Source organism: Vigna unguiculata, chromosome 2, assembly GCF_037176805.1.
Source record: "Vigna unguiculata cultivar grain cowpea cultivar isolate G323 ecotype 2 chromosome 2, ASM3717680v1, whole genome shotgun sequence".
Lineage (NCBI taxonomy): Eukaryota > Viridiplantae > Streptophyta > Magnoliopsida > Fabales > Fabaceae > Vigna > Vigna unguiculata.
The window spans coordinates 24,492,118-24,502,025 of NC_140793.1; the positions used below are offsets into that span (position 1 = coordinate 24,492,118).

The 9,908-nt window shown below is 30.9% G+C and overlaps 1 pseudogene across 3 annotated transcripts; it reads right to left on the reverse strand.

The window, feature by feature from the left end:
• Positions 1–466: 466 nt before the first annotated feature.
• On the reverse strand, positions 467–5,094 carry LOC114173308 (F-box/kelch-repeat protein SKIP11 pseudogene; annotated as a pseudogene). Of its 3 annotated transcripts, XR_014993008.1 has the most exons (3): positions 4,908–5,094; positions 2,434–4,185; positions 467–699 (listed from the first exon to the last, which is right to left on the reverse strand). The product of XR_014993008.1 is annotated as an F-box/kelch-repeat protein SKIP11 pseudogene, transcript variant X3 (transcript). The 3 variants fall into 3 exon arrangements; XR_014993007.1 differs by lacking the exon at positions 467–699 and having other exon boundaries at positions 2,052–4,402; positions 4,908–5,073; XR_014993006.1 differs by lacking the exon at positions 467–699 and having other exon boundaries at positions 2,052–4,185; positions 4,763–5,073.
• Positions 5,095–9,908: the final 4,814 nt, after the last annotated feature.

Genomic DNA, 9,908 nt, shown 5'->3' on the forward strand with positions numbered 1-9,908 from the left:
CCCATAACTTAAGACAACAGAAGATATTGACCACCATCTTAATTTTTGATTTTTGAACCATTTTTTGTTTCCAAATGGGAGACTTTACTCTTTTTTTTTAAATCATTGATTTTTGAAAAAATGTTTAATTGGGCCTTAGTCTCATACTAACTACATTCCCAATACACACTTCTTGATTTAGAAACCGCTTCGTTGCAATATCTATCTTTAATCATGAGACACAAGTCACAAATAACTTAAAGTTTTCAACCATGATTTAAGATTTCACCTTGATTAGAGATATAATCAAATTGATTTATAAAGTGCAAACCTTACTTTAATATATATTTTTATAAGATATAACCAAATTATAAGCAAATTTAAACTTTTGTTATATAATTTTATAAGATTGAGAAGCCTTAAATTTCTTATAACCATTTCTTAGAAATTGAATCCTTGACTATGTGCATGTAGTGTTTATTGGTAAAAAAATTCCTTAATTGATTAGTCTCATCACACTTCTACTTGTGAGATAACTCTGGATACAATTTTCTATTTAAAATAAATATATATCTATAATTCTTCCAAAGTTTAATAATAACAAATATTTTTCTGCTTATGAATTGCGTCATGTGTTATCTGAAACATCATCTTCATCATGTCTTGCTTTGCTTTCATTCTTGACCCCTTTGACTTGTTGGAGCGAGTCACTTGCTACATCTGTCAATGAAATGTTACTAGGAATTATTTTTCAAATCTGAAACTTTTTTTCATTTGTTATTCTTCCATATTCTTCCATCAATGTTGAACTTTTATGCAGAAATAAATGGGTAAGGTTAAATGATTGCGTGTTAGACTCTTGTTAAAAATTCAAAAGAAAAAAAAAATCTATTTTCATCCAAATTTATCTTTTAAAATTCAAAATACTTGTCAAAAATTCAATAAATACATGTTAAGAAATACTATTTGTACATACATAAGAAAAAAAATAGGTGTCTTTTAAAATATTTTTACTAAACAGCCTTACACTTTGAATAAATACACAGAAAGAAAAGTGTTGTTTCACACATTATTTTATGCAGATAAGTTGATATGCGACAGAATATACTTCTGTTTCACACATTTAGTCAACTGTTGTTCTTGATTTGTACCAAGAGGAAGGTTCTGTTCAGATAAATTCACTTATAAAAGACATAAGAATGCAAAATAATCAAGTATCTTCCATAACTGATAATAAAGTTTATGCTCTTTAACTTCTACAGAAGATCTCACATTCAACTTCTCAAAAACCTTATTTTAACCAATTAAAAAAATACTTATTTTATTTTATGTTTTTATTAATTACTTGAGCATCAGAGTTTACTCACATAGGACCTAGAGTTGTTTAAGGAGTTTGATGTCTAATAATGGTGATGCAACAACCCAACAAAATATTTAAAGCAACTCTGCTGTTACAGGACTAAGATGAGTTTCCTACTATAACATGGACCATTGTCATATACTTACAATTAGAAACATCCAATAACTACTCATATTTCAATTTCAAGTTTTCATATGCATGTGTAAGACACACTTGGAAAATAAGGGTTTCATGCAATTGCCAAGACAACAAAAAACTTGTTTGATGGGTGGCCTCAAATCAACATAGAAAGTAATAATAATGGCTTAATGATGCAGTACAATATTCCATCAATGTCTAATAATAAAGATCATTCATTTATAGTTTCAACTTTGAAACATTTTCCTCTTAACCACACATTAAGACACTGTATTAAGTTATTAACCATAAGTTCAATAACGATTTTTAAACAACAAAACATTAATCACTGTTAATTATTTTGACAGCAGAAGAAGCAAACTGATTTTTCCATCAAGGTTGCAGTCTAAAAAAAGGAAAACTTTCCTCATTTTTAGTGCCATAGTGCTAAAAAATTGGAGACAGAAAGTTCTATATATGATACCAAAGTCCAGACTAGAAACAGCTCAAAATACAAGGTCCATGAATTCAAATGTGCAAAATTGAATGAATACAGAATCCAAGAAAGAAAAAAAAAGAAAGAAAAAGACAAAACTCTCAGAAAATTATTTCATTCCTTCAAGCTAGGAAATTTATGATCAAGAAAATGAAGTTTGTGTAGAACTTAAACAAACAACAGCAGTAACCTAAGTTTGTGTAGAACTTAAATTATTTAATCTATTCCTTTGCTACATGATACCAAAGTTCGAAAAATCACATGTCAATGGAAATGGGGGGGGGGGGAAGATGCCAATTTCGATGTAACAAAATAGTGGTTGAAATTTTAAACATAAAAAAAGAAAAAAAGAAAGAAGACTGAATAGCTCCTCCCCATAAAACTTTTCAGCTAATCTTGAGTAATTTCTGAATGTTGTCCCCATCATCCCCAACCTTTCAAAGAAAAATATCACAGAAAGAAATAAGGGGGGGCAATGTACCAATTAGCAAGAATCCTGTGTCAATGGACGAATCAATGTTTGTGCCACTCCTTGGACTTGAAGCATCAAAATGTGTAACTTTTTGACAATTCAATGCTTCAACATCCCATGACAGCACAATTATAGACAAAATTGCCAGAACGTTTCCTAGCAAGTAGATCCCAGTGTGGAGGCCCTGCACTAGGCACCCATGAATTGAGTTCAATAAAACCCTCACCATGAGTCCTTGGTCCACCAATCACAATAAGCTTATCTCCACACGCCCTGAATGCAAGACCCCAACCATTCATCGACACCGCTCGTTCTGGCAATCTCCCAATGCTAATCCACACTTTTTCTTCCTTGTCATACTTCTTAACCTCCATGTCAGCATAATCAGCAGCATAAAGTTCATCATTTACAACTGCAACCAAAGGTGGTGCCTCAGCCGTTGCAGGCATCTCAGGACCCCTACTACTTCTTCCCGGGGACATGTTTGGAATCTCTGTCCATGTTCTGCTCTGAACATTGTACTCCTCTCCACATGTTAGCACCCTTGAATCACTCCCCCCAATCCCCCCTATCACATAAAACTTTCCATCCATAAACACCCCAGAACACATTTTCCTGGGTTTCTTCATACTTGGCAGTGTTTCCCATGTTTGAGTCTCGGAATTGTATAATTCAGCAGAGTCAAGGATGTGTCCCTCTGAATCACACCCACCAGCTAATATTGCAATCTCTCCAAGACTTGCTGAGCCAAACAAGCATCTTGGAGCATTCATCCTCATTCCAGATGTCCATGAGTTTGTCAACAGACTGTATCTGTAAATCACATGAGACCTTAGCTCCCTCCCAAACACAAGTAGCTCGGTTCCTACAGCTAAAGATTCCTTGTCTGAACACATGAAGCATTCATTAGAAGCCATTCTTGGCAAATGCATCCATCTCTGACGGATTGGATCATAGGCCTCCCATTCCAGAAGGGCGCAGGAAAAATAAATCCAGTGCTCCATAATCCCATTTAGTCTCCTCCATTGGTAGAGTTCACCACTTCGGATTATGTTCCGGAAGCTCCTATTCAGCGAGGCTAGAGAACCGTAGTCTGACCTTGAACACCGGCTGAGACACGCGATTGAGCTGTCACGGTTCATGCGTGGCAAGAGAGAACCGGAATCTGAAGAATCCCCACCATGCTGCTGCTGCTGCTGCTCAGATTGCTGCTCACTTGAATTCATTAGATTCTCATCATGCTGCAACCGGTGTTCATCTGATAAATCCCCAGGCTTAGCCTGATGCTGTCCATCGGATTGATGGTCACCAACATCCATCAAATCACCATCACCCTCCTCATGTTCTTGCTCACCCAGTAGCCGCCGGTCGGTCAAAGCTCCACCTTCTCCGACAACTCCTTCACAAACGTTCAATGGCTCAATAGTCTCCTGATCCATCTGGGAAACGACGGAATCCTTGGCCTCAATAGATTGCCTCTGAAAGGAAATTCGAGCCATTTCAACTCTATTGTAAGAATCCAACTTCCTAGTACACTTCCTCGGCTGCTGGGGCTCATCCTCGACATCATCAATCTCCATAGGGCGCTTTCCATTCTTGATGTCCAACTCCAGCAAGCACTTCATGTAAGACCAGTCGTTCTCTGCCTGGCAAGTGCTGGAAAACAACCTCGGAACAACGCACGAACGACCGTCCAACATGTCTCCGCCACAGAGAAAGGAGCGCCTTCGCACTTCAATCCACCACAGCAAAATCAAGAGCCTGTTCAAACAGAATTGATGAAATCCAATTCAATTCACAAGTTCCTAATTTTTGCCCCTTTTACTTCTTTGCACAAATTTAAACACCCATCACAGCAAGCAAGGCCCATCTAATCAACACCCGTCACACAAGTTTCTTCAGATCGAAATATCGTTCAACCAATCACCAAGGCAAATCCCCAAAAACCACTTTTTTATTTCCCTTTGTTTTTCACATGCTATAACAAAGATGAAACCTTTGGTTAGAGGAAAAAACAAAAATGCCCCTTCTGTGATAGACAGATCCCAAAGATGCAAAACGCCAGAAACAACACCAACTTCAATTGAACACACGAATGCAGAAATGAATCCAACATCCCAATGCAGCAACAAAAGTTTGAAATTTTTAAATCAACCCATCATTCATTACGCCTCATGATTCAACTAGAAAAACCAAAATTCAATCAAGATCTCCAAATAACAGAAGAAAACCAAACCAGCAAAGCAAGTCACTGTTGAGCCCATTCACAGAGAGCAATACTTGAAGAAGAGAACAAAAAAAAAAAGGCAACCAGAGAGAAACAATGCTAGAAACTTACAGGGTTGGATAGGAACCAAAACCAACCAAAAAATAAGAACAGAAAAAAAGGGTACTTGATGGCAATTTTCAAATTGAACAACAATCTTCAACTCTTTTTTCTCTCTCTATATATATACATAATATATCTATTGCATGTTACTCACAGAAAGAACCACTTTCTCTCTCTACAGTGTCCTTGGTTGTCTCTGGTTGGTCCCTTGAGAAAACTCTCTGCAAATCAGATGGAAGGTTTGGTTGTTCTGATTTTGGAGCAAAATCTGAAAGAGAGGACCCTCTCTACAACCCCTTATCTCCCTTAAATCATAGCTTAATGCACAATTAAATAATAATTATTACTTCCTAATTTTTTATCATTATTATTTGTTTGTTATGAATTTTTTTATGATTTAAAATAAAATTGTTTTGTTTTTTTGGATTGTCCGGTAGGCGGCGGCGAGAGAAGACGGTGACCGTGAACGCAGTGGCAGTGGGGTCCCAAAATGTTCACCGTTAAGTAACCTGAAACTGGTTGTACCGGTGGAGCCACGTGTTGAACGGATAGAGAGATGGAACCCGTTACGTTTTCGATACGTCTCTCCGCCGTTTGATTTTCATTCTAAATTATCGGCTGGTCAATTTTTCGTGAGCAGGGAGGAATCACATGCGACTGGCAAGCTGATGTGGCAGGTTTTGATTGGTCATTCATGTAAAGGCAGCCGTTAAATCTCTCTCCTCATTTGTGAGTCTTGACTGGTCAATCTTCATAGATTACACACAGTTATGGAGATTAATTACGAGTTTTATTGTTTTACTGATGGAAGAGTTACATTGTCAATAAAAAAATCATGAATGTTATGTTACCGTTTTCAACGTTAATATAAATATAATAAAATCAATAAATTAACAATACCAATGATTTTGTTTTAGGTATAAATATAAATAAGTTTAATGTAAATTTTAGTCTTCCTAATTTTATAAATCTGTAATTTTAATTTTTATAATAATTTATTTATATATTTATTTATATAAATAAGTTAACCTATTATATAATTTCTAACAATAATTGTGTGATATTTTATTATTAATTATACAAATTTGGTGACGAGTTTTAATGTTTATTATTACTAGGACACGTTGGTATTTTATTTTGCTCTTTATAAATTAGATAATATATAAATATTAGAAAATTTTGAAATTTGAAATTCTAAAAGACCTAGTAGGGTATTACTAAAATAAAATAAGTTAGAAGTGAATAAGCTAAAAGTAAAGAATTTTAAATAGTCTTGTAGTAATTTAAATTTAGAGTAAGTTGTTTCCCTAAACTTAACAATAATAACTTTTTTTAGTTATAAAAAATATTTGTTTTAGCTTCTTAATATCATTACAATATCAATACTTAAAAATATTTTATTCACTAATTAATTTTTGTTTTTTTATTTTTATATTTAAATATTTTGCTAGTTATTATTTTTCAAAATATTCAGTTGACAAAAACAAGCTAAATAACTAGACTTAAATAATTTTTACAAAAAGAATAGTTATTTAAAAATACTAAAAACAAACTTAGTATAAAAACTTAAAAATACATTCAAGTCTAATATGTGTTTTTAATATTTGAATTATTTGCTTTACATATTGTACATGTAAAAAAAAATAATATGATAATTATCATATGACATAAAGTGTATAAACTCTTAATATAGTACAAACAAAACAAATTCTTTTACATTTGTAGTTATTTTTATTTTGAATGAAAATTATAGCAATAAAAATATACTCTAAATTTAACAAAATAGGATGTTAATTATAATAATATATTGAATGAAACAGAAAAATAGATCATCCAAAAATTATTACAAAGATTCAAAGCAACAAACAACCAACATACAGTTGAATGTACCAAAACATCAACAAACAAAACAGTTAGATTTGATTTTTTTATTAATTTTAAGAGAGAGAAAGAAGAGAAAGCTTTCTTTTACTGCTATGATAATGTTTAAATTTGATGATGATTTAGACACTGTTACTAAACACGGTTTGTATAAATCATGCTTAAGTCAAAAAAGTAGATTGTGCTATCTTCCAAACTTCAATTTCTTGGTGTTCCTCTTTTTACTGTTTGATGGGATTTATATCTTTCTTGTCTGTTTTTCATTTTCTATTCTATTTTTTAATAATAAGATCAAACAATGTGTTCACACTTACATTTTTTTTTCCAAAATTATTACTTTTAGTTTCAAATTTATAGATAGGGCAAAGATCATATTATCTCTTTTTTTTTACTTATTTATGTATATATGATTCGATTAATTATTTTTTGTTGGGTTATATAAAATGAAACGTTTAACTTATATTTTATAAATGTTCTTCTAAGAGATTAAAGAGCATCCCTTAGATTTTAATAGAACTTTGAAATTAAATTTAAGTTGGATTCATAAAATATTATTTTGATAGTCCATGAAGAATTATTGAAAGTAGAAGTAAATTTTAAATAAAATTCAATTGAAATATTTGGTTCCACGTTTTTACTATTATATAGAAATTAATTTATTAAGAAACTGACTTAAAATCAAATTAATTTATATATAAATTAATTTTAATTTATGAGATTTCTTTTTTCTTTTTTATTGTCAATGTCTATAAGCCTTTTTGAATAAGTTTATTAAAACATATTACAGTAATAATGATATATATTTTTTATTGTGTAAAAATCACTATGTAAATCAAGAATACTATCTCCCGTTAATTGTGTTTATAAATAAAAAATATTGACATACATATTTTGAATAGGTGTTAGTCAAACCTTTTTTTTTTTTTAATTTACATACATTTTTTTTGTTTATTCAACTGAAATTCATTCATGTTGATATAATTTGGCATCCAAAATTTAAAAATAAATAGATTTAAAAATAAATAGATAAAGTCTTCTTAACCTAAATTGTCTTAAATTTTTTTGACATGTTAAATTATGTTTTATGAAGGTTTTGAGCTACTTACATTGTTTGACACATTTCAGGTCAAATGTCAGTTTATAATGTCGTTTAAAACGTAAAAAAAAATGTTATTGGTTTAAAATGATTATATCTATTCACTTTTAAAGTTTGATGATCAAAATGTATCAAAGTTTAAGACCAGAACAAATTTTAATCTTGCAACAAAGTTTATGGTGTAAGAAAGAACAAGAGTGAGAGAAAAAAATAGAAAGGAAACAAGAGAAAAGAGATGAATAGAAGTTCTGTAAAAGTTCTTACAATGGTTTTATACACAACCTCGATGCTACCATGTGATACAACTCTGTGTTTATAAAAGGATGAGGAGATGTGGTTTTTCCCAAGATAAATGAACAATTATTGTTTGAAGAACCTTTGAAAGATAACTTCGAATTCTTGTTCTTTAATACATATTGTCTAAATATATGGCATAACTTATTATTTGGTATATGTATTTGTTCCTTTTTTTTTCAGAAAAAATTGTTCAAACAGATTATATATCATTAAAATAAGCATGTAGAATAGAATAACTCTTAAGCTCAAACATATATTTTATGTCTCCTCATTAAAATTTATCACATACCGATCATTTTCTCAATATATCTAATTTATCATTTATTGTCTTTCTTAATTTCCTATAATTATATCCTTACAGAAAATATTTCTAACAAAAACATTTCTTTATGCATAGTACTAACTCTTGGGTATGCTCAAATAACACCTAACACAAAGGTATTTAAGGGATGGAGGCTTAAAATAAATCCTTGATTTAGACCTAAAAATTAATTATTGAAAAATCTCTTGTTATGTAGTTAGATGGTATCACATGATATTTTTAGAATAATGGTGAATTTTAAATTTTTTAAAAATCGATCAACACTTTCCGATATTACCTAGATCAGTACATCATTCCGATTCTCAATTAGGTCTCTAGATATACAAACTAAAACATAATTAATAATTGAGAAATTTTCCTTACAAAATTTAATTTAAAAAACATCAAACCAGTTTTAGAAACACTCCTAAACTTTAAATGAAGCTGCAACATATAAACTAATTATAGATTATTAATATTTAAAAGATCAAACAAGTGAGAAACTAGAAAGTAATTAAATTGTTCCACCAACTGCTATCCCTTTCTTTCTATCAAATGCATTTAACTTTAATATTTGTTAGCTCGCATTTGTAGTTAATTTGAATATGAAATTAAAAAAAAAAATATATATATATATATATATATATATATATATATATATATATATATATATATATATATATATATATATATATATATATATATATATATATATATATATATATATAGAACACTAAGCAACAATGGTGAAAAGAGATATAAAGTGTTATTAAAAGGATGAATGTGTTGTGACATGAATGAGAGGTTGACATTGGGACACCTCCACAAACAACCAAAGAGATTAAGCCCAAATTTTGTTGCAAACACTGTGTTTAGATGGTGAGATTCTGTAATTAGTATAAACATTTTTATAATCATGCATGTCAACTTTTAATTATGTTTCCAACTGTCACCACTCCCAATCTAATCTCATAGGCTTTGAATTTGATTGATAGGGTTTCCTTTTGCACTTTCGTGACCATCACCCGTCAATTATCATCATCATCATCATCTTCTTCTTCATCTTCTCTTTCATTCTCCATCATCCAATTAACCCTAATTTTCCCTTTTCTTCTTCTCATCCCTCCACGTCTTTAACTTGTTTTTCTCTCTTATCTATCAAAGTTGGTCGACATTTTTCAATCCATTTTCATGCATGACCTAATTTTCTCACGTTGTTATTCTCGTCATTGTCTTTCCCTTTTCAGGGTTAATACAAATAAAAGGAAAAAAAGAGCACATTCAATGCATATTTGTTGCTTAAAATAATTCAATTAGACAACACGCTTAAAGATGGCATTGTTCATTTGTTCTTATCCATGATAGTGTCCTTGTTCATACTGCGTGTTTAATTGACCAACCACAAAATATAATCACATTCCCTTTCTAAAAGAAATTGTTGAAAATATCTAAACAAGCTTTTTTAATTTTATACCATGTTTTGCACCATTAAAATCAAGGGTTTGCATCCTCGGAAAGAAAGTTTCTTGTGAATCAATTGATGGTTGTATAAATGTTTTTTTTTCTTCTTACTTTGTTAA